This window comes from Hylobates moloch, unplaced genomic scaffold (genome assembly GCF_009828535.3).
Source record: "Hylobates moloch isolate HMO894 unplaced genomic scaffold, HMol_V3 SCAFFOLD_2, whole genome shotgun sequence".
Classification (NCBI taxonomy): Eukaryota; Metazoa; Chordata; class Mammalia; order Primates; family Hylobatidae; genus Hylobates; species Hylobates moloch.
In genome coordinates, this window is record NW_026652277.1 from 88,387,755 (window position 1) to 88,412,982 (window position 25,228).

Consider the following 25,228-nt stretch of genomic DNA (forward strand, 5'->3'; position numbering starts at 1 on the left):
CCCTTTTTCGTTTTTTATTGCATCTATTTGATTCTTCTCTCTTTTCTTCTTTATTAGTCTTGCTAGCGGTCCATCAATTTTGTTGATCTTTTCAAAAAACCAGCTCCTGGATTCATTAATTTTTTGAAGGGTTTTTTGTGTCTCTATTTCCTTCAGTTCTGCTCTGATTTTAGTTATTTCTAGCCTTCTGCTAGCTTTTGAATGTGTTTGCTCTTGCTTTTCTAGTTCTTTTAATTGTGATGTTAGGGTGTCAATTTTGGATCTTTCCTGCTTTCTCTTGTGGGCATTTAGTGCTATAAATTTCCCTCTACACACTGCTTTGAATGTGTCCCAGAGATTCTGGTATGTTGTATCTTTGTTCTCGTTGGTTTCAAAGAACATCTTTATTTCTGCCTTCATTTCATTATGTACCCAATAGTCATTCAGGAGCAGGTTGTTCAGTTTCCATGTAGTTGAGCGGTTTTGAGTGAATTTCTTAATCCTGAGTTCTAGTTTGATTGCACTGTGGTCTGAGAGACAGTTTGTTATAATTTCTGTTCTTTTACATTTGCTGAGGAGAGCTTTACTTCCAACTATGTGGTCAATTTTGGAATAGGTGTGGTGTGGTGCTGAAAAAAATGTATATTCTGTTGACTTGGGGTGGAGAGTTCTGTAGATGTCTATTAGGTCCACTTTATGTAGAGCTGAGTTCAATTCCTGGATATCCTTGTTAACTTTCTGTCTCGTTGATCTGTCTAATGTTGACAGTGGGGTGTTAAAATCTCCCATGATTATTGTGTGGGAGTTTAAGTCCCTTTGTAGGTCACTGAGGACTTGCTTTATGAATCTGGGTGCTCCTGTGTTGGGTGCATATATATTTAGGATAGTTAGCTCTTCTTGTTGAATTGATCCCTTTACCATTATGTAATGGCCTTCTTTGTCTCTTTTGATCTTTGTTGGTTTAAAGTCTATTTTATCAGAGACTAGGATTGCAACCCCTGCCTTTTTTTGTTTTCCAGTTGCTTGATAGATCTTCCTCCATCCCTTTATTTTGAGTCTATGTGTGTCTCTGCACGTGAGATGGGTTTCCTGAATACAGCACACTGATGGGTCCTGACTCCTTATCCAGTTTGCCAGTCTGTGTCTTTTGATTGGAGCATTTAGCCCATTTACATTTAACGTTAATATTGTTATGTGTGAATCTGATCCTGTCATTATGATGTTAGTTGGTTATTTTGCTCGTTAGTTGCTATTGTTTCTTCCTAGCCTCGATGGTCTTTACAATTTGGCATGTTTTTGCAGTGGCTGGTACCGGTTGTTCCTTTCCATGTTTAGTGCTTCCTTCAGGAGCTCTTTTAGGGCAGGCCTGTTGGTGACAAAATCACTCAGCGTTTGCTTGTCTGTAAAGTATTTTATTTCTCCTTCACTTATGAAGCTTAGTTTGGCGGGATAGCAAATTCTGGGTTGAAAATTCTTTTCTTTAAGAATGTTGAATATCGGCCCCCACTCTCTTCTGGCTTGTAGAGTTTCTGCTGAGAGATCAGCTGTTAGTCTGATGGGCTTCCCTTTGTGGGTTACCCGACCTTTCTCTCTGGCTGCCCTTAACATTTTTTCCTTCATTTCAACTTTGGTGAATCTGACAATTATGTGTCTTGGAGTTGCCCTTCTCGAGGAGTATCTTTGTGGCGTTCTCTGTATTTCCTGAATCTGAATGCTGGCCTGCCTTGCTAGATTGGGGAAGTTCTCCTGGATAATATCTTGCAGAGTGTTTTCCAACTTGGTTCCATTCTCCCCATCATTTTCAGGTACACCAATCAGACGTAGGTTTGGTCTTTTCACATAGTCCCAAATTTCTCGGAGGCTTTGTTCATTTCTTTTTATTCTTTTTTCTCTAAACTTCCCTTCTCTCTTGATTTCATTCATTTCATCTTCCATCAGCGATACCCTTTCTTCCAGTTGATCGCATCTGCTACTGAGGCTTCTGCAATCTTCGCGTAGTTCTCGAAACTTGGCTTTCAGCTCCATCAGCTCCTTTAAGCCCTTCTCTCCATTGGTTATTCTAGTTATCCATTTTTCTAATATTTTTTCAAAGTTTTTAACTTCTTTGCTATTGTTTTGAATTTCCTCTCGTAGCTCAGAGTAGTTTGATCATCTGAAGCCTTCTTCTCTCAACTCATCAAAGTCATCCTCCATCCAGCTTTGTTCCGTTGCTGGTGAGGAACTGCGTTCCTTTGGAGGAGGAGAGGTGCTCTGTTTTTTAGAGTTTCCAGTTTTTTTGTTCTGTTTTTTCCCCATCTTTGTGGTTTTATTTACTTTTGGTCTTTGATGATGGAGATGTACAGATGGGTTTTTGGTGTGGATGTCCTTTCTGTTTGTTAGTTTTCCTTCTACCAGACAGGACCCTCAGCTGCAGGTCTGTTGGAGTTTACTAGAGGTCCACTCCAGACCCTGTTTGGCTGGGTGTCAGCAGCGGTGGCTGCAGAACAGCGGATTTTTGTGAGACCACAAATTCAGCTGTCTGATAGTTCGTCTGAAAGTTTTGTCTCAGAGGAGTACCCGGTTGAATGAGGTGTCAGTCTGTCCCTACTGGGGGGGTGCCTCCCAGTTAGGCTGCTCAGGGGTGAGGGACCCACTTTAGGAGGCAGTCTGTCCGTTCTCAGATCTCCAGCTGCGTGCTGGGAGAACCACTACTCTGTTCAAAGCTGTCAGTCAGACAGGGACCTTTCAGTCTGTGGAGGTTCTTGCTGAGTTTTTGTTTGTCTGTGCCCTGCCCCCAGAGGTGGAGCCTATAGAGGCAGGCAGGCCTCCTTGAGCTGTGGTGGGCTCCACCCAGTTCGAGCTTCCTGGCTGCTTTGTTTACCTAAGCAAGCCTGGGCAATGGCGGGCGCCCCTCCCCCAGCCTCGCTGCCGCCTTGCAGCTTGATCTCAGACTGCTGTGCTAGCAATCAGCGAGACTCCGTGGGCACAGGACCCTCCGAGCCAGGTGCGGGACACAATCTCCTAGTGTGCCGTTTTCCAGGCCCGTTGGAAAAGCGCAGTATTGGGGTGGGACTGACCCGATATTCCAGGTGCCGTCTGTTTCCCCTTTCTTTGACTAGGAAAGGGAACTCCCTGACCCCTTGCGCTTCCCGAGTGAGGCAATGCCTCGCCCTGCTTCGGCTCGCGCACAGTGCACTTCACCGACTGTCCTGCACCCACTGTTAGGCACTCCCTAGTGAGATGAAACCGGTACCTCAAGCAGAAATGCAGAAATCACCAGTCTTCTGTGTCGCTGGGGCTGGGAGCTGGAGACCGGAGCTGTTCCTATTCGGCCATCTTGGCTCCACCCTCCAACACACTGCTTTTTCAATTTGAGCCAGACTCATCTGACCAATTTAGGGTCTGGCATTTTTTTATTTCCACTGGTACTTGCTGTCTTCATGATAGCATGGGGCTTGAAGACTCAACATAAGGATGAGGGAGTCATGAGGATGTTGAAACTCATAAAATATGGCAGTGATAACTGTAAGCCTGCAGTGCTCATAGATAGTAAAGGATATAAAAACTATTTTATCATTGTTATTGATAAAGGTTTTTTCAGTGCTTTCCATAGGTATGAATTAAATGCTGAAAGAAGGCTGAACAGCATAAAATTTTTCCTCTTTTACAAACTTCCATATCATTTAGAAAAATAATACATGCAGATAAGAAAAGGTAACAAAGAAAATATTGGATAAAAAAAGAACATTTTTGGGAATACAGTGGCTCATGCCTGTAATCCCAACACTTTGGGAGGCCGAGGCGGGCGGATCACGAGGTCAAGAGATCGAGACCATCCTGGCCAACATGATGAAACCCCGTCTCTACTAAAAATACAAAAATTAGCTGGGCATGGTGGCATGTGCCTGTAATCCCAGTTACTCAGGATGCTGAGGCAGGAGAATCATTTGAGCCCAGGAAGGGGAGGTTGCAGTGAGCTGAGGTCGTGCCACCACACTGCAGCCTGGCAACAGACCGAGATCCATCTCAAAAAAAAAAAAAAAAGAAAAGAAAAAGAAAAAAGAATACTTTTTTGTATGAGTGTATGTAAAATATTAAAAATATTAAATGAAACACACTTTTATTGAAAACTTACTTGTTCTTTATCTGAGATTCCAACTTAACTGAGTATCCTGTATATTTATTTGCTAAATGTGACAAATAAATATATCTTGCAATATATGCTAGATGCCAAAAGATTGTTTACATATTTGGTGTTCTAGAAGTTGAGAGGAGATACTGCTTCTTTCTCAATCTCAGCATTATTGGCATTTTAGGCTGGATAAATCTTTGTTGTTGGGGCCGGGGGCTGCCCTATGCATGGTAAAATGTTTAGCGGAATCTCTGGCTTTTACTCATACATGCCAGTAGTACCCTCAACCCCTTTGTGACAACCAAAAATGTTTCCAGATATTGTCAAATGTTACCTGGGGAGGAAAATCTCTGATTGAGAACCACTAGCCTCTTAGTGTGGAAGAAGACTTAGGAGAGATATCACTTAAGTAGGGCCTAGCAGGATGTGTGAGATTTTGCAAGAAAGAGGTAGTTTTGATGCAGAGCATTTTAGGTGAGGGAAAAGGCATAAATACAGACATCAAGGTATAAAAGTTGAGAGTAAGTTTGGGATAGAGTAAGCAGATGAGTTTAACTATATAGTTATTATTCATATGGGAAACAGTGGGATTGTAAAGTACTTTAAGAAATAGAACATATTTTGTGACTCTGCCTATGCCCACAGCAGCCTAAGTATCTTGACCTTAGTAGCTGTTCAGTAATTCACTGGTTATTTGATTTGAAAGGTAAATGTATCAGGATAAGAAAGCCTTGAATGGAAAGTCTAAGAGGTAAAACTTTTTCTGGTGGGCAGTGGAGAGCCCTTGAAGGTTATTTGAGCAAGGGAATGGCATGACCTTGAGGAAGTCAAGCTGTTCTGGGGTTGATTGGGTTCAGTTATCTCAATGGTGAGAGAAAGGAGTTGGAATTGAGAATAGTAATAGCAATCACCTTTAAAAAAATTTTCCCCCCACAATTTACAAAGCACTTTGCCTGCATTTTCTAATTTGGTTGTCCCAAAAATCCAGTATCAATTTCATTAAAAATTTTTCTTCTTTATTTATTTTTCTTCCCAACTAGCACTGATGTTTGGACATCGCACTAAAAATGAGTTTTGGCTACATTTCATGCCATGAAAAAAACTTTCACAATGTTATTTATTTATTTATTTTTTTTTTGGTCCTTCAAGTTGTGATGTCATCAAAGGGCCTGGGCAACTGATTTACCTTATGGGCAAAGATGGAGTTGAGTGGCACTCTGTCCTTGGCAGGGAGGAGCTTTTAAACCTGGGCTCCTCTCTGTGTCTGGAATCCGGGTTGAAAGCATTTCCTTTTGCTTCTTCAGATGAATAAGTGGCACTGTACAAGCATTAAAAGAGATGTCTGTCATATGAATTTGGCATTGTCCCCCCACCCCCCCAATCTCTTGAAAGTCTGTTTGTGGTGCCACAGGATTAGTCCTTAACCACTCTGTTCTTTCCATCCCCAGAGAGGCCAGACAGCTTTCTTTCTAATGCTCCCACCTCCTAGGTATCCTTTCTATTTACTGTAGGATCGGATCTTATCCTGTGGAGAAGTTACATAATTTTGGGTGTTATGAGGTAATGCACGGCTCTTCTTTTTTTCCCCTGCTCCCTCAAAACAAACATTTCTTGTTCCTTGGTTCTTCAACGTCTGACTGATGTTAGGACAAAGATGAGAATAAATTAGTTGATCCTACAAAAACGAAATGAGTAATTAGGAGAAAACTCAACTACGGCTAAAATTGGTTTCTGCTAATTAAAAACATTGGCAAGCAAAAGATTGTCAATATGTTCTAGATTTAGTCACCAGGAAATCAGGCCTATTGTAGAAATGTTTCTCATCATAAGAAAAGACATGGGACTTCACGGACTCTAAATTTCTTGAATCCATAATTTTGGTTAGCAGTATTCCATTTAGTTATTCTTTGTTATTACTGTTTGTAGTTGGCGGAATAGCCCCCCTGAAGATGTCCACACCTTAATCTCTGACTCCTGTGAATGTTACATGGCAAAAGAGACTTTGTAGGTGTGACTACGGTTATGGACCTTAAGATGAGGAGATTATTTTGAATCATCCAAGTGGGCCCAATCTACTCCCATGCATCTTTAAAAGCAGAGCATTTCATCCAGCTAGAGGGAAGAGAGATGCTGCAAAAGGGAAAGTCAGAGAGATTCCAAGCATGAGAAGGACTCAATGCACTATTGCTGGTGTTGAGATGTAGGGTTCTAGTGTGAGGATCAAGGGGAGAATTTTAGGAAGTAAAGGCCTCTCCGCTGACATCCATAAAAAAGCAGAGACCTCAGTCCTACAGCTGTAAGGACCATAATCCTGCTAACAACCTGAACGATCTTGGAGACAGGTTCTTCGCAGAGCCTCCAGTAAAGAGCACATCACTGAAACACCTTGATTTTATCATTGAGAGACCCTAAGCAGAAGAACCAATTAAGCCACGCTGTATCTAGACTTCTGATCTGCAGAAACTGTGAGATTAATAAATGTTTTAAGCCTGGAAATTTATGGTAATTTGTCATGGCAACAATAGAAAACTAATACAGTGTTCTTTGTCATTGTTTCTGTCTTCATTAGTGTCACCATCATTGTTATGACTTATTGTGTATTTGCATCACATGACATGGCCCCAAGTACCAGGCTTTGCCACTAGATTTTAAGCCCTTAAGGACAGAGATTTTTTTTTTTCTCTTTCTCTCTTTCACTCTGGCCAGAGTGCTCTGGCCTGTTCATAGTTCACAGTGACCTTGAACCCCTGGGCTCAATTGATCCACCTGCACCAGCCTCCAGAGTAGCTAGGACTAGAGGTGCATAACACCAAGCTAGGCTAACTTTTTAAATTTTTTGTAGAGATGGGGTCTTGCTATGTTGCCCAGGCTGGTTTCAAACTTCTGGGCTCAAGCAGTCCTCCCACCTCAGCCTCCCAAAGTGCTGGGATTACAGGTGTGAGCCATCATTCCCAGCCTTTCTCCCTCTCTTAAAAAATTTTCACCTATGTAATCTCTAGCACTTCAAACAGTTGTCTAACACATACTATGTGCACAATAGATATTTACTGAATGACTATATAGGGCTACAAAATAGTTTTCAATATTATCCCTTCCTTAGTGGAGTTTAAAAATCTAGTTGAAGCATCAAAATCTCAATTAACTTTCAAAACAGGCCAATATATTTCAGTGCTAAAGGAGAGGTCTAGACAATACATATTGTAGTCAATACATATTGTAGTTTTCTAGGGGCATAGAAGTTGCAGTGGGTACAGGTGGAAATACATTTATTTCATGGAGAAGATAGGCCTTTGGGTAAGATGACTAAAGAAGCAAAGCAAAGCAAAGGGGAGAAGGACAGGAGAAAAAGACAACAGCCTTACAACTCTGCACGGGGTAATCCAAGATGACCAGCTTAGAGTAATCCAAGATGTACTAACCTTGGCTTGAGCCTGATGGTGAGACTGCTGTGTCATCTGCAGTCCCTTGCCTTGCTGGAAATTACAGCTAACACTTTATAGTACAAAACACCTATCAATGGGCACTAAGGTTTCAGTTATCAACATTCTTGATCATTCCTTTTATTCTTCCATCTGGCTTTTTGTCTCATCAAAATATGACACCTTCATGTTAAATGGCATCATACCTTACTTTTTAAAAATAAATTTTAATGCAAAAGGAATACATGGGCACTATAGACTACTTGGGAAAAAATAAGTATAAAGAAAATAAATCATACACAATTTCACCACCCAAAATAACTGCTGAGTAGTTTGATGTTTATGCACAAGATATAGTTTTATATCTAATTCTTATTTTCTGTGTAATTTCCTATAACGTGAATAAACCATAACTTATTTGATAACTCCTTCATTATGGGTCATCTAAGTTGTTTCCAATGTTGTGGAATTTGGAATCCAATAATATAGCAAAGACTTGGAACCAACCCCAATGTCCAACAACTATAGACTGGATTAAGAAAATGTGGCACATACACACCATGGAATACTATGCAGCCATAAAAAATGATGAGTTCATGTCCTTTGTAGGGACATGGATGAAGCTGGAAACCATCATTCTCAGCAAACTATCGAAAGGACAAAAAACCAAACACCGCATGTTCTCACTCATAGGTGGGAATTGAACAATGCCCAGGCTGGAGTGCAATGGCTCAATCTCGGCTCACTGCAATCTCTGCTTCCTGGGTTCAAGCAATTCTCCTGCCTCACCCTCCTGAGTAGCTGGGACTGCAGGTACACGCCACCACATCTGGCTAATTTTTGTATTTTTAGTACAGACAGGATTTCACCATTTGGCTAGGCTGGCTCAAACTCTTGACCTCGAGTGATCAGACTGCCTCGGCCTCCCAAAGTGCTGGGATAACAGGCTGGAGCCACTGTGCCTGGCCTTTGTAACTCTTTTAAATGATATTTTATTGTTGTTTTGCCATAAATGTCACTAATTTTTCTAAATGCACTTTGATATATGTATGAGGTTAAATATATTTTTATGTTCGAGTAGAAATTTATCTTCTTTGGGAATCACCTGTTGATACCTTTTGCCTATTTTTCTATATATTAGTGTTTTATATTGATTTGTATGTTCTGTTTCTACTATAATTATTGCTATTTTGATTATTATATTAATGATAAATATGTATTAATCATAATGCAAATTACATATACATATATGTATAAATATATATTTATATATAATATTTGAAAATAATGTTTCTATTTTGTAATTTGCCTTTGAATTTTGTTTATACTGTTTATACAGATCAACATATCAAAGCAGTTCCTCAGTCTAAACACCATGGCAAGTCAATGGCTTGCTTTTTGAAATTGTTGTGAAACATGTGGTTTCCTCTCACTCCCTGACATCCAACCCTTATCCCTGCCCCAACATGAAATGAGAAGTCCACTAGCATTTGAACTTATATTTCCTCCAAAGTGTAAATTGATTACATTACTTATATAAACTAATTTTTTTTGAGATGGAGTTTCGCTCTTGTTGCTCAGGCTGGAGTGCAATGGCGCGATCTTGTCTCACTGCAACCTCTGCCTCACAGGTTCAAGCGATTCTCCTGCTTCAGCTCCCTGAGTAGCTGGGATTACTGGCATGCACCACCATGCCTGGCTGATTTTGTATTTTTAGTAGAGACATGGTTTCTCCATGTTGTTTAGGCTAGTCTCAAACTCCCAACCTCAGGTGATCTGCCTGCCTCGGCCTCCCAAAGTTCTGAGATTACAGGCGTGAGCCACCATGCCCGGCCACTCTTTTTCTTTTTTAAGAGAGAAGTTCTTATTCTGTTCCCCAGGCTGGAGTGCAGTGGCATAATTTCACTGCAGCCTGAAACTCCTGGGCTCAAGCAATCCTCTCATCCCAGCCTCCTCAGTAGCTGGGACTACAGGCACATGCCACCACATCCAGCTAATTTTTTAATTTTTTAAATAGAGATGTGGTCTTGCTTTATTACCCAGGCTGGTCTCAAACTTCTGGCCTCAAGTAATCCTCTTGTCTTGGCCTCCCAAAATGTTAATTACAGGTGTGAGACACTTCACTTGGCCTCTGATTATTCTAAGACACTTCACTTGGCCTCTGATTATTCTAAAAGAATTTATTGGTATTCTTATTAAACAATCACAGAATACTTGTAGAACATCTCTTGAAATCAGTAATTAGTTTAGCCTGGGCATGGTGGCTCATGCCTATAATCCCAGCACTTTGAGAGGCCAAGGTGAGAGGATCCCTTCAGGCCAGGAGTTCAAGACCAGCTTGGGCAACATAGCAAGATCCCTCCACCCGCCCCGGGCCACTTCCTTGGCCCTGCCATCTCTACCAAAAAATTTTTTTAAAAAGTAGTCAGACACAGTGGTGTGCGCCTATAGTTCCACCTACTCAGGAAGCTGAGATGGGAGGATCACTTGAGCCCAGGAGTTTAAAAGCTGCCATACAGTAAGCCATGATTGCACCACCACACTCCAGTCTGGGTGACAGAGTGAGACGCTGTCTCTAAAAAAAGAAAATTGTTTAAATAAAATAATCAGATATATCAACATAGTATTCAGAGTTATGTGTATTTTAACCTGAAGTAATTGTTTCTAACTGGTTATCATATTACTCTGAGTGCAGTTGCAGATTCCACTGATTATTTTCAATGAGTCATAAACACTCATACTTTAAATACTTAGACTTTCGTATAGTTAAGCTGGGAGTAAATGTCTCAGGATTTTTGCCATAGCAGTCAAATAAATATCATTAGTTTTTAAATGCATTTCCTTCAATGTCCTACTCTTGTTCGGGTTTCATGAATTTTGTGTTTAGCCAGGCTACCTAGACTTTAAAAAAAATACAGATGGGGTCTTGCTGTTTCCCAGGCTGGTCTTGAACTCCTGGGCTCAAGGGATCCTCCTGCTTCAACCCCTGAGTAGCTGGGATTACAGGCGCATGTCCAGCTAAGGCATTATCTTTTTTTTCTTTTTTAAACTTCAATAGGTTTTTGGGGAACAGATGGTATTTGCTTACATGAATAAGTTCTTTAGCAGTGATTTCTGAGATTTTGGTGCACCCATCACCCGAGCAGTGTACACTGTACCCAAAATGCAGTCTTTTATCTCTCACTGCCCTCCCATCCTTTCCCCGCAAGTCCCCAAAGTCCATTGTATCATTCTTATGCCTTTGCATCTTCATAGCTTAGCTCCCACTTACGAGAGAACATATGATGTTTGGTTTTCCATTCCTGAGTTACTTCACTTAGAATAATTAATGGTCTCCAAATCCATCCAGGTTGCTGCAAATGCCATTATTTCATTCCTTTTTATGACTAAGTAGTATTCCATGGTGCATATATACCACAATTTCTTTATCCACTTGTTGATTGATGGGCATTTGGGTTGGTTCCATATCTTTTTTTGCAATTGCGAATTGTGCTGCTATAAACATGCATGTGCGAGTATCTTTTTCGTATAATGCCTTATTTTCCTCTGGGTAGATACCCAGTAGTGGAATTACTGAATCAAGTGGTAGTTCTACTTTTAGTTCTTTAAAGAATCTCCACATTGTTTTCCATAGTAGTTGTACTAGTTTACACTCCTACCAACAGTGTATCCCACCACATCCACGCCAACATCTATTTTTTTTTTATTATGGCCATTCTTGCTAGAGTAAGGTGGTATCACACCGTGGTTTTCATTTACATTTCCCTGATCATTAGTGATGTTGAGCATTTTTTCATATGTTTGTTGGCCATTTATGTATCTTCTTTTGCGAATTGTCTATTCATGTCCTTAGCCCACTTTTTGATGGGATTGTTTGGTGTTTTGTTTATATTCCTTGTAGATTCTGCATATTAGTTCTTTGTTGGATGCATAGATTGCAAAGATTTTCTTCCACTCTGTGGGTTGTGTGTTTACTCTGCTGATTATTTCCTTTGCTGTGCAGAAGCTTTTTAGTTCAATTAAGTCCCATCTATTTATCTTTGTTTTTGTTGCATTTGCTTTTGGGTTCCTGGACATGAAGTCTTTGTAAGGCATTTATCTTTAAAGGGATGTATTTGCTATCTTATTTATACAGTAATAGCACATAAGAATTAATTGTGTTTCATTTTAAAAGAATTGAGATCAGAAATGCTACATACATATCCTTGTAAATAGGAACTCTCACCTATTAGTAGAGGCTGTTCCAGTGATGTATTGAGAAGGCTTCTGAGAATGTATTCAGGCTCAGCAGTCAAAGGATGCCACAGCTAATTAGTGATCTAGGAGGAAGGTATGACAAAATCCATGCTGTGTGTTTACCACCCAGGTTAAAGTAAATTTAATAAATTTGAATGTTCAAATATAAACAGAAATTTAAAACTTATTTAGTGTCTGGCATGCTATCTTTGAAGCAAAATTACAAAGACTTTTTTCCTCATCTATGTGGGAGATATTATTCTATGTGTAGGGAACAGCTCCCCGTAAAAATAATATAATATTACAATTTTTTTTTTTATGTTTGAAAAGTGCCAATGAAGAATCCTGAAGAAATTCCCTTTCTTCTATATTGGTACCTGGTTTGATTTCTTCTAGGGCTCAATCTTCAAAGAATGGGAAAAGAGGTCTGATTTGTATTTGTGACTACCTCTGGGTGCATTTAGGTTTTTAAATACAGTTTTCTTTTAAGATGAAGATTTAATACATGTAGCCTCACCTGGATATTTAGCTAAGGGCACACTGGAAAGGTCTTGCGCCACAGTTAAAAAAATAAAGATCTTTCCAAAGTATCCTTGATCAAAATCCCATACACCTGGAATGCAAAAATAACTTCAGTACTTTTCAGTCCTTAACATTAGCTTTCAAAGTTCACTATTCTTTATTCCCTAGACAACTAGCCTCCATCTATCTTTCTGTCCTATGAATATTTTAAATCACCTCAGCTTGGTAAGGTAAAGCACAGGTCTACAAATCCACAGATGAAGAGCATTGTTCTCCTCTTCTCTTCAAATAGTCAGTGGAATCCCAGAGCTCCCTGCACATTTTCTTTAGGATACCTTGACCTCATCCAAAGGTCTTTTGAGATTTGAAAATGCAATTCTTGGCTCAAGCTAATGTATGGTGAACTAGAGTTTTCATTGAAAATGCTTCTTACCAATTAAAAACAAAGGAAGAAGATAAATATATATTGCACCTGATTTCCAGTGTTTCTTGCAGGGGAAAAAAAGAACTCTTTAAAGAAATCTAAAATTCTACATTTCTGTGTTTATAACCATTTTCTTTCTTTTTTCCCTCCTTGCACTCAAACTTTGTTATAGCTAAAAATATATAAAGGTTTTTAATACGACAGAAGTTTGTAGAGGTGTTCATACCATCCTTATGCCTTAATCGTTTCTTTTTTGGTTTTGACTAAACGTTTCCTCTGAATAATACGCTACTTTTTTGGAGGCAAATTGTCTCCTCCCTAAGGTTTGGTGATTTCATTTGATATGACACCAATGTTAACCAAGGAAATGAACACTGACTACTTAAAAAACCAAAAAGGGAAGGTGTTTTAAATGGCTGAGCAGACTCTTGGCATTAGCTTTTTAGAAGCAACCGGCTCAATTAGCCAGCTCAGGAAATGTGCCACATTGTGTGTAAAAAACCTAACTCCCCAAATTACAGAACTGTTGGAACGTTGTGCACCCAGTTTACATTTGCTGGAGAACGTCATCCTTGGCTCAGATGCAATGAAAGAGTCATCATTTTCCCAGGTGAACTGGGGCAAACCAAGGTTTAGTCTCCTTTTATTGCCAGGGAGAGATTGATGGTTGCGGCTAGAAACTATGCAAAAGTTGGCAGTTGCAGCTTCCTTGAGCTTTCAGGTTTGTCCAAGTGAAAGTCAAGGAGTGTGAACCCAGGTAAACGAAATGTTTACCACTAAAGAAGCCACCATGGATTTGAAACCACTGAGGTGCATAGCACTTTCACAGGAAGCATGCCATTCTGCAGAGCCACAATCTTCTCTGTGCATGACTGTGAAATGTAGATTAGCTCATTTAAATTTTAGGCTAAACATGCAAGAGGGAGATTTTGCTGAGATGGCTAGTGGTTACATCCACAGCATTCAATTACTATAATAAGAAACAGATATGTCAATCTAGAGAATTTGGGCTTTGCCTTGTTCAGTATAGGAGTTCATAATATTTTATAATGATTGCAGCTGCAAACTACTCCATAGTAGTTAGCATATTATCTGCCATTAGCTATGAAAAGGAAGATTCGAATGGTGAATGGAACAACTAGAGGATTTGTTTTTAAGAATAAATATATTCTAATAAATATAAATTCTTAAGGAGAATCTATAGCAATAGCTTCAGAAAATGAAAATTTTGTGAGTTTTGAAAATTGGGTGATTATAAGTCAAGATCTCTTAAGTTTTCTCTCTGTAAATCTGATTATATATTTTGAAATTAGTTCTCAAAGTAGTCTATGACATGGTGATGCTTTAAATTTTGTAACAAATATCCTATAAATACTTAGAAAGTTTCAAATTTGTAAGATTCAGCAAAATAATGATCTTACTATATTGGCGGGATTGGATAGTTTGTTGTTGTTAATAGGTATCAAGCACAACCAGATGTACTGTCCTAAAGGAATAAATGAAGAAGAAAAAATGTGTTCAAAAAAAGAGGTGCAAAAATATATATTGTTAATTAACATAGTGGTAACAAGCACAGTCTTATGACTTTGCAGAATGGAATCTACAAATATATAGACTACAGAAATTCAGCAGGTTCATTTATTCAATATTTAGCAGATATTGTGTTGGCTATGATGTGCTAGGATGTAGTAAGTGCTGCGAGTGAAAAAAAAATTTAAATGTGGTTCCTGCTTTCAAGAAGCTCACATGCTCAAATAAACATGGTGGCTGCCATAGGTACATGTAAACCAGTGTTCAAGGAGAGTAAGAAAAGAAGCAGCTAAGTTTTCCTAAGGAAATCAGGGAAGGGAAAGTAATGCTTGCATTGAGATTTGAGGAAGAATAAGATTAATAGTGTGGGGAGTAGAAGAGAGACAGAGTTCCAGGGGCCTTGAGAAAGGGTGGTGTGTTTAAGGAACAGAGATCAGTAGGACATAGTTCAGTATAGGGTGCTTTGAGGGGAAGGACGAGAAAAGAGTATAAAGACCTTGAAAAGCTTAGGTCTTGTAAGAGTAAGAAGTTTATTTTGGGGAATAGCTCAAAGAATCTTGGCAAATGACTCAAGAATCTTGAGCAGAGAATTGACACAAAACCACTTTTGTGTTGAAAATATTTTTCTAAGAGCTTTGAAGTGTATAAGTTGGAGGGGCTGCACTTAGGGTAGAGTAGTTATTGCAGAGATGAGAGGAGAGGGGATGGAGGTAGGAGTGGAAGTCAGAATGCATAGCCTACTACAGCTCTATTTCTATCTTGTGTCAGCCTCAAATTTATGCTGGACTGAAAGTCAGTGGAACACTCTTTATACTGGCCCAGTTCTCCTTAATCAGTCACAAGTTCTGAGGTGATATAAGCAACACTTACACAATTACAGGTAAAAATCCCAATAAAACAAACTCCATGGGGATTATAAATTATTTTTATTGTCTGAAATTTTATTACCTGTCCTAAGGTATTGCTGGGCTAGAACTTATGAATTTTTTTCTCTACAAATATGCATATGCACAGGAGCAGTATGTGTAAGTTAGTTTAATTTAAAAATGAAGCTTTTAAAGTGTGGATAAATCTGTGCCAGTCACATACTGGAACAGGTCCATTTAAGCTTCATTATTAGTAAAGCAATCTAACATATAAAGGGTGTGGCTGAGGAAGTGAGCTAGGTGAGTGTCAAGTGATACACTGACTGTAAAACAACTTACGATGGTAGGGGACACCTAAAAACTCCTGTGGGGTCCTTTTTTTGATGTTGTAAATCAAAGTACTACTTTATTAAATGAGTTACTTTACACAATACGAACATCAATATAATTACAATTGTAGAAAAAAAATTTATAACAAAGATGGGCTCATTTGTGACTCTTGTATCAATGAGAAGCCCAGCACAAACTCTCTGTTAAATTGGTTATTTGTGTTTAATAAGAGTAACCGATAGTAGACTATGTACGCACATCAAGTAGGATCAAAGCTTACTACAGATCAAATATTGATAGCTGGTTCAATCAGAAGTGGAGAATATGAGAACCAGAGACACTCAAAGAATATTTCTTTTAATTGGCTGAATCTCACTGAAGTATCACAACCTGTTTAGTATTAACTGAGGGAAATGTATCTGAAAATCAGAGGCAAATAACTGATTTTTTGGTGGGATCAATGCTGCATTTGAAAGAGAAGAATCAGTATGTTAAATTGGATTGACCATCACAAAATTATATTTGAGTCATTGTGTTTACCATTATTTGCCTTTATTGTTATCTCTTCTATTTATTAAGTACTTTCTACATGCATAGCACTGTGTTCAGTCGTCACCATTCACGACTTCATTTTGTCTCTATAAAGCTCAAATGGTAGTCAGACATTATTATTATCTCCATATTCAAATAAAGTTGAGGCTTAGAGAGGTTAAATGGCCCTTTTGCTATACAGCTGAATCTAATATGAGAATGTTAGAACTGAAAGAAAATTTAGAGGTAATCCATTTTATCAAAAACTTAGATGCCTAAGTAGTCAGGCAGATAACATAACGCCAGGAGTCCGTGCCTTATCCAAGGGGACAGCTGCTATTCAGTGTATGCCTTTTGTTGCTGCATGGGAATGTAGACCCAGTGTTGCCAATCTTATAATTGTTTAAGAGAAATGAGGAATCAGAATTTGAATGTGAAATTTCCCAAATTTAAAAACATGCTGGGAAAATAGGATATGTCCACAGGCTGGTTATGGCCAATGGGTCACCAGTTTGCAACCTCCAATGAAGTACAATTCCATTATTTTACAAATAAGACACAGAAAAGTGAAATGAGACACCCAGTGACTCACTACAAGTCAGGGATAGATCCATTTTTCCCCTTAAAATCATGTTGGATTACCAAAATACTTAAGTTTTTCAGAAAAAATGTTTTTAAAAATTGGTAGATTTTTGAAATGCATTTTAAAATTGTTTATTTCCTTAATAATCTATTAAAAATTGATTGATGCTTGTAATGCTAATGCTTTTGGCACAAACATTTAAAAATATGTGCTTTTCTTTCTGCCGATTGTTTTGGCTTGATTATGTTACAGAGAGCATTAAATAAATAGTATAATTTGAATGACACAATTTCTAAAGAAAAAAGAAAATCTATGGATTGACTTTATTTTTGTTTAATGGATGTTCCAGGAGCAGAATGAATTCTAACTACAAATGTTCTAATACTCTTCATTTTTCCTCTGATCTAAAAATTGGACAAATAAGTTAGGGAATAATTTCCCCAAACAATTTTAAGAAACTTTACACTTTCACTCCAAGATTTTTCATTGTGGACCATAAATATAAAGCTATCTTAGGTTCACTTTGAACATTTTCTCCCTTCTTTGTTTCCTCTCTAATAGTAAAAAGATTGCTCTTCTGAGAACTCTTTGGTCCTTCATCCTTTGCAGGGGTGTTAAGGAATCAGGGAGGGCTAACTCCACGGATGACACTGACTGGGGATCCTACATGTGTGTAGACATGGATTTATGAAATAGAGTGGGAAAAAAGAGGAAGTTTTACTCTTCTGTCATACCTTTTTTTTTTTTTTTTTTTTGAGACGTCACTCCTTGTTGCCCAGGCTGGAGTGCAATGGCACGATCTCGGCTCACTGCAACCTCCGCTTCCTGGGTTCAAGAGATTCTCTTGCCTCAGCCTCTCGAGTAGCTGAGATTACAGGCATGTGCCACCACGCTCGGCTAGTTTTGTATTTTTAGTAGAGATGGGGTTTCTCCATGTTGGTCAGGGTGATCTTGAACTCCCGAACTCAGGTGATCGCCTGCCTCAGCCTCCCAAACTGCTGGGATCACAGGCATGACCACCGTGCCCGGCCTGTCATACCCATTTCTTAAGAGAAGTCCATGGAGTCAAAGACCAGCGTGGTAAATTGGTGGGGGCATTTGCCAGTGAGCCCTCACCTGTGGTCTCATGGAGTTGTGTGATTCTTGATCACAGGAAGTCAATCTTGCCTGACATTCCACTTTGTAAACGGGTCTCAGCATTTCCCTCTTACTGGTTGCATGGCTTTTAATACTACAAATGTTGTTTAATGTCTTCAATAAGCCCTTCATAGTGAAAATTCTCTTCACCTGCAATTTCTCCTTCACTTCCTGCACAATCACAGGCTTGGCAGTAAACCTAATTGATTTGCCATGAAGGTTGGAGAAAGCAGATGGAATCCAGAATTTCCAGAAACTTAGAATTTTATTGACTTGGAGTTGAGCATTTTAAAAGAGCAGCTTGTATCTCAGTGCTTTTTTGCTTTTCATTTTCATTTTGCCACAGTGTATTTTTAAAACTTTTTATTCTGAAGTAATGTTAGATTCCCAAAAAGTTGCCCAAAGAGCCCATGATGGATTTTCAAAATGAAGGTCATAAAAAAAATCCAGAAGTTATTTTCCTATCTTATTTATGTCATCTGCTCAATGCAATTATTACATGTTTTTACCAAGTTTAAACTCCTAAAATATTGACTTATATATTAACAAGAAAAGCAAACCATCATAGCAATAATATGTGGTCATGCAAATGCATATATTTTTTATTGAGGTGAGGTAGGATATCCATGGTGATTTGCCTTTAATAGATTCTCAAGAAATATTTGTTGACTGGTTTATTTAGTACAGTAGGAAAGATTTGCTGATTTATCTTCCCTCTTTAATTGAGAATTATTTCTTAATAATGGCCTAATTTGTACTTCAATGTTAGGAAGAACTTACCAAGCACTAATTCAAGTATGTGGTCTTTCTAACCTAGAGTTTATTTTGGATAGGGATACCCAGTGACCTTTGTCAAATAATATGACACTTACTCTCCAGGACATTCTCCTCAAAGGCTGGAGTGGTACATAAACATTTCTAACTTCTTTTTAGTATCCTGTTATAAATTGATCATCTACTTATTTATCTAAATCTTTTCAAACCTGAGATGACTATACTGTTTTACACATTAAAAAACCACACTTTGGAGGCCGAGGCGGCGGATCACGAGGTCAGAGATCGAGACCATGGTGAAACCCTCTCTACTAAAAAAAAAACAAAAATTTTCGGCGGTGGCGGGTTGTATCCCACTATCGGAGAGGCTGAGGCAGGAGAGGTGAACCGGAGGCGGACTTGCATGACCGACATTGCCCACTGCACTCACCTGGCGACAAACGAGATTTCAAAAAAAAAAAAACCTTACTTTTCATTGTCCTATGCCTGCCCTCCTTCATATTTTAAGGACTTCCACGTATGTTTGCACATTGTAACTTTTGTTCTATTCTCGAAGGGACAAAGAAAATGTGTTTGCACACTCCAGTTATGACCATATTTTCTTACTTTCCATTTAACCTTTTTTTTTTTTGACAGTCTCTCTCTTGTCGCCCAGGCTGGAGTGCAGTGGTATGATCTCAGCTCACTGCAACCTCCGCCTTCTGGGTTCAAGTGATTCTCCTGCCTCAGCCTCCCGAGTAGCTGGGACTACAGGTGCATGCCACCACACGTGGCTAGTTTTTTGTATTTTTAGTAGAGACGGGGTTTCACCGTGTTAGCCAGGATGGTCTCCTTTTCTCAGAACTTTTAGTAGCTTAGATTTCCTTCTCTCAACAAACCGGGGAATTGCTGTAATGCAGGACCTCTGTGTTAACATGCTGAGGAGTGAATTCAAAGATCTGGAGACATTTCATTAGAGGTTATCTGGGGAGAGTGTAATATTGGCCTATCACATTGGTCAGCAGCCTGTTTGTAACCCCTGTTTCTGGCAGAGCTTAGTTTTTCCTATTGGAGTCATTCAAAATCTTTCTAGTTTCTTAACCTTTTAGTCACAGTTTGGCTTTTCGGATTTCTCTGTAATTTCTGAGAAACCCTGTCAATTCTTCATCTTAATAAAGAGTCCATGAGTAGAAGCAACATTCTAGTTGCTTCCACTAGTTGCATTCTAGTAGGGGCCTTATGATTCTGAGAACTTTTGAGATATCAGTCCACATTTTTTACATTCTTTAATTTATCTGAGCCAGAGTGGAGCTGCCTTTGGAGATTAAGTAGAATGTACTGATATCCATTGCATTTTCCCATACGCTGCCTTTTTTTTTTTTAGCCTAATCCAATTACACCAAGATTTATTGCTTGTGCATTATGTGAAAGCCCTATGCTAATTGCTGCAGGGGTTACAAGAGTGAATTTGATAGTTTTTGCCCTCAAGCAGTTTATGATCTTGTGGGATTAAAGACATGGCAGTTACACCAAAGCTATAATATGCAGACAAAAATAAGTATAATTTCTGTTTCCATTTTTATATCTTACTTGGGTTAAATTTATCTTAGGCTTTCTAATCAAAGCCCTGTGAAATAAAGGAGGATAAGAAGAGGAAAAGCAAAATCCCCAGGCTGACTATACTCATCAGTTGCTGTGAATAAGCTGGCTCCAAAGTATGAGGTCCAGATGTTGGATTTATATCACAGCTCAGTGAATGACAAAAATCATAGTACTATGTCTTTCATTGCTTCACTATTTATTTATAACCTGTGATGAAGCATTAACCTTCTTTGGCTAATATTTCCTGCCCCAAAAGACAACTAGCAGGCATACAACTATGCACAGCTGGAAGAAGCATATCCTGAAATTCATGACAGTAAAACAGGTTGTCTTTCAACTGTCACTGTGTCACATAATGGAATGTAAGAGATAACGCAGGAGTTGTTACAATGCTTGGCTGAGACAGCCATGATACACGGGGCCTTGTCTTTAAAATCTTTCTTTTAAAATTATTTATTTTCAATAAATTAATTCATGAAATCTTATAACTTACTTCTATGAAAAATGCAACAGTTAATGATTTCCCAACTTAGACTGGAGAAACTAAGGCACAAAGCAAGCAGCTAATTTCTTTGAAATGCCTAGTTACCAGTTAATTGCTTTGGAATGCCCAGTTAGACTCTTAGCCAATGTTACTAATGACTAATTCTCGGTTTTTGATGACAGTTCCTCCCCAGCTCAAACATGTTCTCAGCAGATCATGAAGGACCTTGACCAATAAGTACATTTCTCCTTGTTCCATTAGAGATGCATTAGAAGTCTTCAAGATCACCAATTGTTTGTATATATCTTTGACATCATCTTTTTGGACTGTACTTGAGGTAGTTACCTCATAGTGAGCAAGGAGAGATTCCCGACTGTATCAACACATCAGCAACTGTTACCGAAATATCAGACTCAGGCTCTCCCATGAGGCGTCTCTGGCCAAGAGGATTGCTGAAATGAGGATTGTGAGGACGATGAGAAAGCCAATATTCTTATGAACTAAGCTTTATTTCTAATAAAAGAAAGAAAAACAAGAACAAAACGTTGACTGCAGTTCAAAATCCAGCTTGTTTTCTTTACAGAGGCCATTTGTTTTAAGTTTGTCCATACGAACTCACATATTTTCTCCCTAGCTTATTGTGACATACTTTAAGAAGACAAATTATTTCCTTCTGATTTTTTCCTCCTTTTCCATGCTATTCTGTCTGCTTTGAACCAGCCATAATACTGTGGACTGAGGCATGATCTTTATCCTTATCGGGCACAGCAAATGATGCCAGGTTTATCTGGTATATCTCTCCAAGTTCTGTCTTCATAATATTTTACTTAGGAGTGCAGGGAAGTTTTTCCAGTCTGATTCCGTCTGCATGGAAAAGTGAGAGCGGGGAGTTGAGGCTGCAGGAGTTATTTGGCCCTTTCTCAGTGGTGTGCTGGAGCCAGCTGGCACTGGCTTGCAGGAACTGACTGTGCTCATCTCTTCTCAACTCTGCGTTCAGTGATGTCATGCTGGTAGCTTGAAATTGACCATGATGGGGGTATTTACACCATGGGAAGTGCAAATGCTACCAATCAAGTCCTTTTTTTTTTTAATTTTTATTTTTTCTGGAGAGCTGGCTTACCAACACATCATTTCCCATTGTTTGTCTTGACCTAAACACAGAGGATTTCTGCCAGTGTCCATTAAAATGTCACCACACTTCTGGCATATTGTCAGCACAAATTGGCAACCAAAAATGAGTTGGAAAGAGATGAATTCTCTCCACCTGTCTCATCATCAAAAGATAGCTTTGGGACAGGGCTTTATCTGTCCCATAATCTCCATGAGCAACTCTGTAAAGCTCCACCGTATAATTATTGATTTGTGACAAAAGTGTGCTTTCTAAGTAAATGCAGCCTCAAGGTAATCTATGATTCCCTTGTACCTACTTCTAACCAGATTACTCCCACTAGATCTCCTGTTCCTAGAAGGAACTTAGAAGCCATTCTGCTTCCAACTTTGGTACATACAGTATTACAATGGAAGCTTTCTGCAAAAGTGTCTTCTTTTTTTTTTTTTTTTTTCCTGAGACAGGGTCTCACTCTGTCGCCCAGGCTGGAGTGGCGCAATCTTAGCTCACTGCAACCTCAGCCTCCCAGGCTAAAGCGATCCTCCCACCTCAGCCTCCCAAGTAGCTGGGATTACAGGCACATGCCACTAGCCTGGCTAACTTTTGTATTTTTAGTAGAGACAGCGTTTCACCATGTTGTCCAGGATGGTCTTGAACTCCTGAGTTCAAGTGATCTGTCTGCCTCGGCCTCCCAAACTGCTGGGATTACAGGCATGAGCCACTGTACCCAGCCTTGCAGCAGTGACTTCTGCAGCTCTTATGACTTCTGTGATCCTAAGGACTTCAAGAGCATCAGGGATTCCAGCCCTGCCACTGGTCTTAAAGAGAAAATTAACAAGAAAATCCTATTATCTCAATTCAGTGTTCCAGTTAATCAAGGTTAACTGGAATCTACTGTACTATGATCCGTTATTCTTCTGAGTAATTAAAGCCCTCAAGCAGATTAAATAAGCAGAGATGAGTGTGCCTTTAGTGTGTGAGAAGTTTGAGTGGTTTAAACCCTGGAGGCTGTGCATCTTCCTGAGATTCTCTTCCTTGGTGCCTTTGATAACATCTCAGTAGTATCAATGATGACGGGAAAAGTCACTCAGCAGAAATCAAGAGAGAAGGAAATGTAAGAGTGTCTCTTGGTAGCTGTCAGGGCAGCATTTAAGAGCAGAGTTATTCATCCCTCCCATCCTTGGGGAATTCTAGAAATAGCTGAATAAGGGTCTTTGAGGAAAGTCTCTTGGTCCCCGGTCATGGGTGGGAGCAGAGTTTGAGAGGCCATAATTTTACTGCCAGGTTACTGTATTCCAGGGAACCTGATTTTAAGTTCTCATTGTGTGAAACAGCAGAGGCATAAAAATGTGGAATCTGGGCCGAATCAAACATGATTTAATTGTTAGTTAAGTCCCTAACAATAATTTACCCATTCATTTATATTTCAAGACTTAAAAAAGCAAAGAAATCTCTAATGATTTAAAATCCTCTTCTGAAGAAAAGTGAACAAATCTGCAGGGACCTCTGAATTGATATTGTACATATGATATAATTTTGTTCTTTGAAAAAAATCAACAGCCAGAATACAGAGTACTTTTTCGATTTTTTAAAAGGCTACATTAAAAATTCACTCTCCATTTTATGAGGCCAGCATCATCGTGATACCAAAGCCTGGCAGAGACACAACAAAAAAAGAGAATTTTAGACAAATATCCCTGATGAACATCGATACAAAAATCCTCAATAAAATACTGGCAAACCGAATCCAGCAGCACATCAAAAAGCTTATCCACTATGATCAAGTGGGCTTCATCCCTGGGATGCAAGGCTGGTTCAACATACACAGATCAATAAATGTAATCCAGCATATAAACAGAACCAAAGACAAAAACCACATGATTATCTCAATAGATGCAGAAAAGGCCTTTGACAAAATTCAACAGCCCTTCATGCTAAAAACTCTCAATAAATTAGGTATTGATGGGATGTATCTCAAAATAATAAGAGCTATTTATGACAAACCCACAGCCAATATCATACTGCATAGGGAAAAGCTGGAAGCATTCCTTTTGAAAACTGGCATAAGACAGGGATGCCTTCTCTCACCACTCCTATTCCACGTAGTGTTGGAAGTTCTGGCCAGGGCAATCAGGCAGAAGAAAGAAATAAAGGGAATTCAATTAGGAAAAGAGGAAGTCAAATTGTCCCTGTTTGCAGATGACATGATTGTATATTTAGAAAACCCCATCATCTCCGCCCCAAATCTCCTTAAGCTGTTAAGCAACTTCAGCAGAGTCTCAGGATACACAATCAGTGTGCAAAAATCACAAGCATTCTTATACACCAATAACAGACAAACAGAGAGCCAAATCATGAGTGAACTCCCATTCACAATTGCTACAAAGAGAATAAAATACCTAGGAAGCCAACTTACAAGGGATGGGAAGGACCTCTTCATGGAGAACTACAAACCACTGCTCAATGAAATAAAAGAGGATACAAACAAATGGAAGAACATTCCATGCTCATGGATAGGAAGAATCAATATCGTGAAAATGGCCATACTGCCCAAGGTAATTTATAGATCCTATGCCATCCCCATCAAGCTACCAATGACTTTCTTCACATAATTGGAAAAAACTTTAAAGTTCATATGGAACCAAAAAAGAGCCCGCATTGCCAAGACAATCCTAAGCAAAGAGAACAAAGCTGGAGGCATCACGCTACCTGACTTCACACTATACTACAAGGCTACATTAACCAAAACAGCATGGTACTGGTACCACAACAGAGATATAGACCAATGGAACAGAACAGAGGCCTCAGAAATAATACCACACATCTACAACCATCTGATCTTTGACAAACCTGACAAAAACAAGAAATGGGGAAAGGATTCCCTATTTAATAAATGGTGCTGGGAAAACTGGCTAGCCATATGTAGAAAGCTGAAACTGGATCCCTTCCTTACACCTTATACAAAAATTAATTCAAGATGGATTAAAGACTTACATGTTAGACCTAAAACCATAAAAACCCTAGAAGAAAACCTAGGCAATACCATTCAGGACATAGGCATGGGCAAGGACTTCATGACTAAAACACCAAAAGCAATGGCAACAAAAGCCAAAATTGACAAATGGGATCTAATTAAACTAAAGAGCTTCTGCACAGCAAAAGAGCTTCTGCTATCCTCAGAGTGAACAGGCAACCTACAGAATGGGAGAAAATTTTTACAATCTGTCCATCTGACAAAGGGCTAATATCCAGAATCTAAAAAGAACTTAAACAAATTTACAAGAAATAATCAACCCCATCAAAAAGTGGGTAAAGGATATGAACAGAGACTTCTCAAAAGAAGACATTTATGCAGCCAAAAGACACATGAAAAAATGCTCATCATGACTGGTCATCAGAGAAATGCAAATCAAAACCGCAATGAGATATCATCTCACACCAGTTAGAATGGCCATCATTAAAAAGTCAGGAAACAACAGTTGCTGGAGAAGATGTGGAGAAATAGGAAGGCTTTTACACTGTTGGTGGACTATAAACTAGTTCAACCATTGTGGAAGACAGTGTGGCGATTCTTCAAGGATCTAGAACTAGAAATACCATTTGAACCAGCCAT

At 39.0% G+C, this 25,228-nt stretch overlaps 1 protein-coding gene and 1 long non-coding RNA gene across 15 annotated transcripts in view; one reads left to right on the forward strand and one right to left on the reverse strand.

Annotated features, from left to right (window-relative positions):
- The window catches only part of FILIP1 (filamin A interacting protein 1), a 259,847-nt gene that overhangs the window by 95,869 nt on the left and 138,750 nt on the right, over positions 1-25,228 (forward strand). The gene's annotated exons all lie outside the window — the stretch shown is intronic.
- LOC131382675 (uncharacterized) overlaps positions 1-25,228 on the reverse strand; it is an 81,068-nt gene that overhangs the window by 4,512 nt on the left and 51,328 nt on the right. For 4 of the 12 annotated variants that reach the window (XR_009212244.1, XR_009212248.1, XR_009212246.1 and 1 more), the window contains 3 exons: positions 11,735-11,828; positions 5,597-5,765; positions 5,277-5,408 (listed from right to left, as the gene is read on the reverse strand). This is a non-coding gene — a long non-coding RNA (uncharacterized LOC131382675). Of the gene's footprint in view, positions 1-5,276; positions 5,409-5,596; positions 5,766-11,734; positions 11,829-12,262; positions 12,326-14,112; positions 14,178-25,228 lie in introns of those variants that run through there. The other 8 variants (XR_009212247.1, XR_009212249.1, XR_009212252.1 and 5 more) reach the window with 6 other exon arrangements.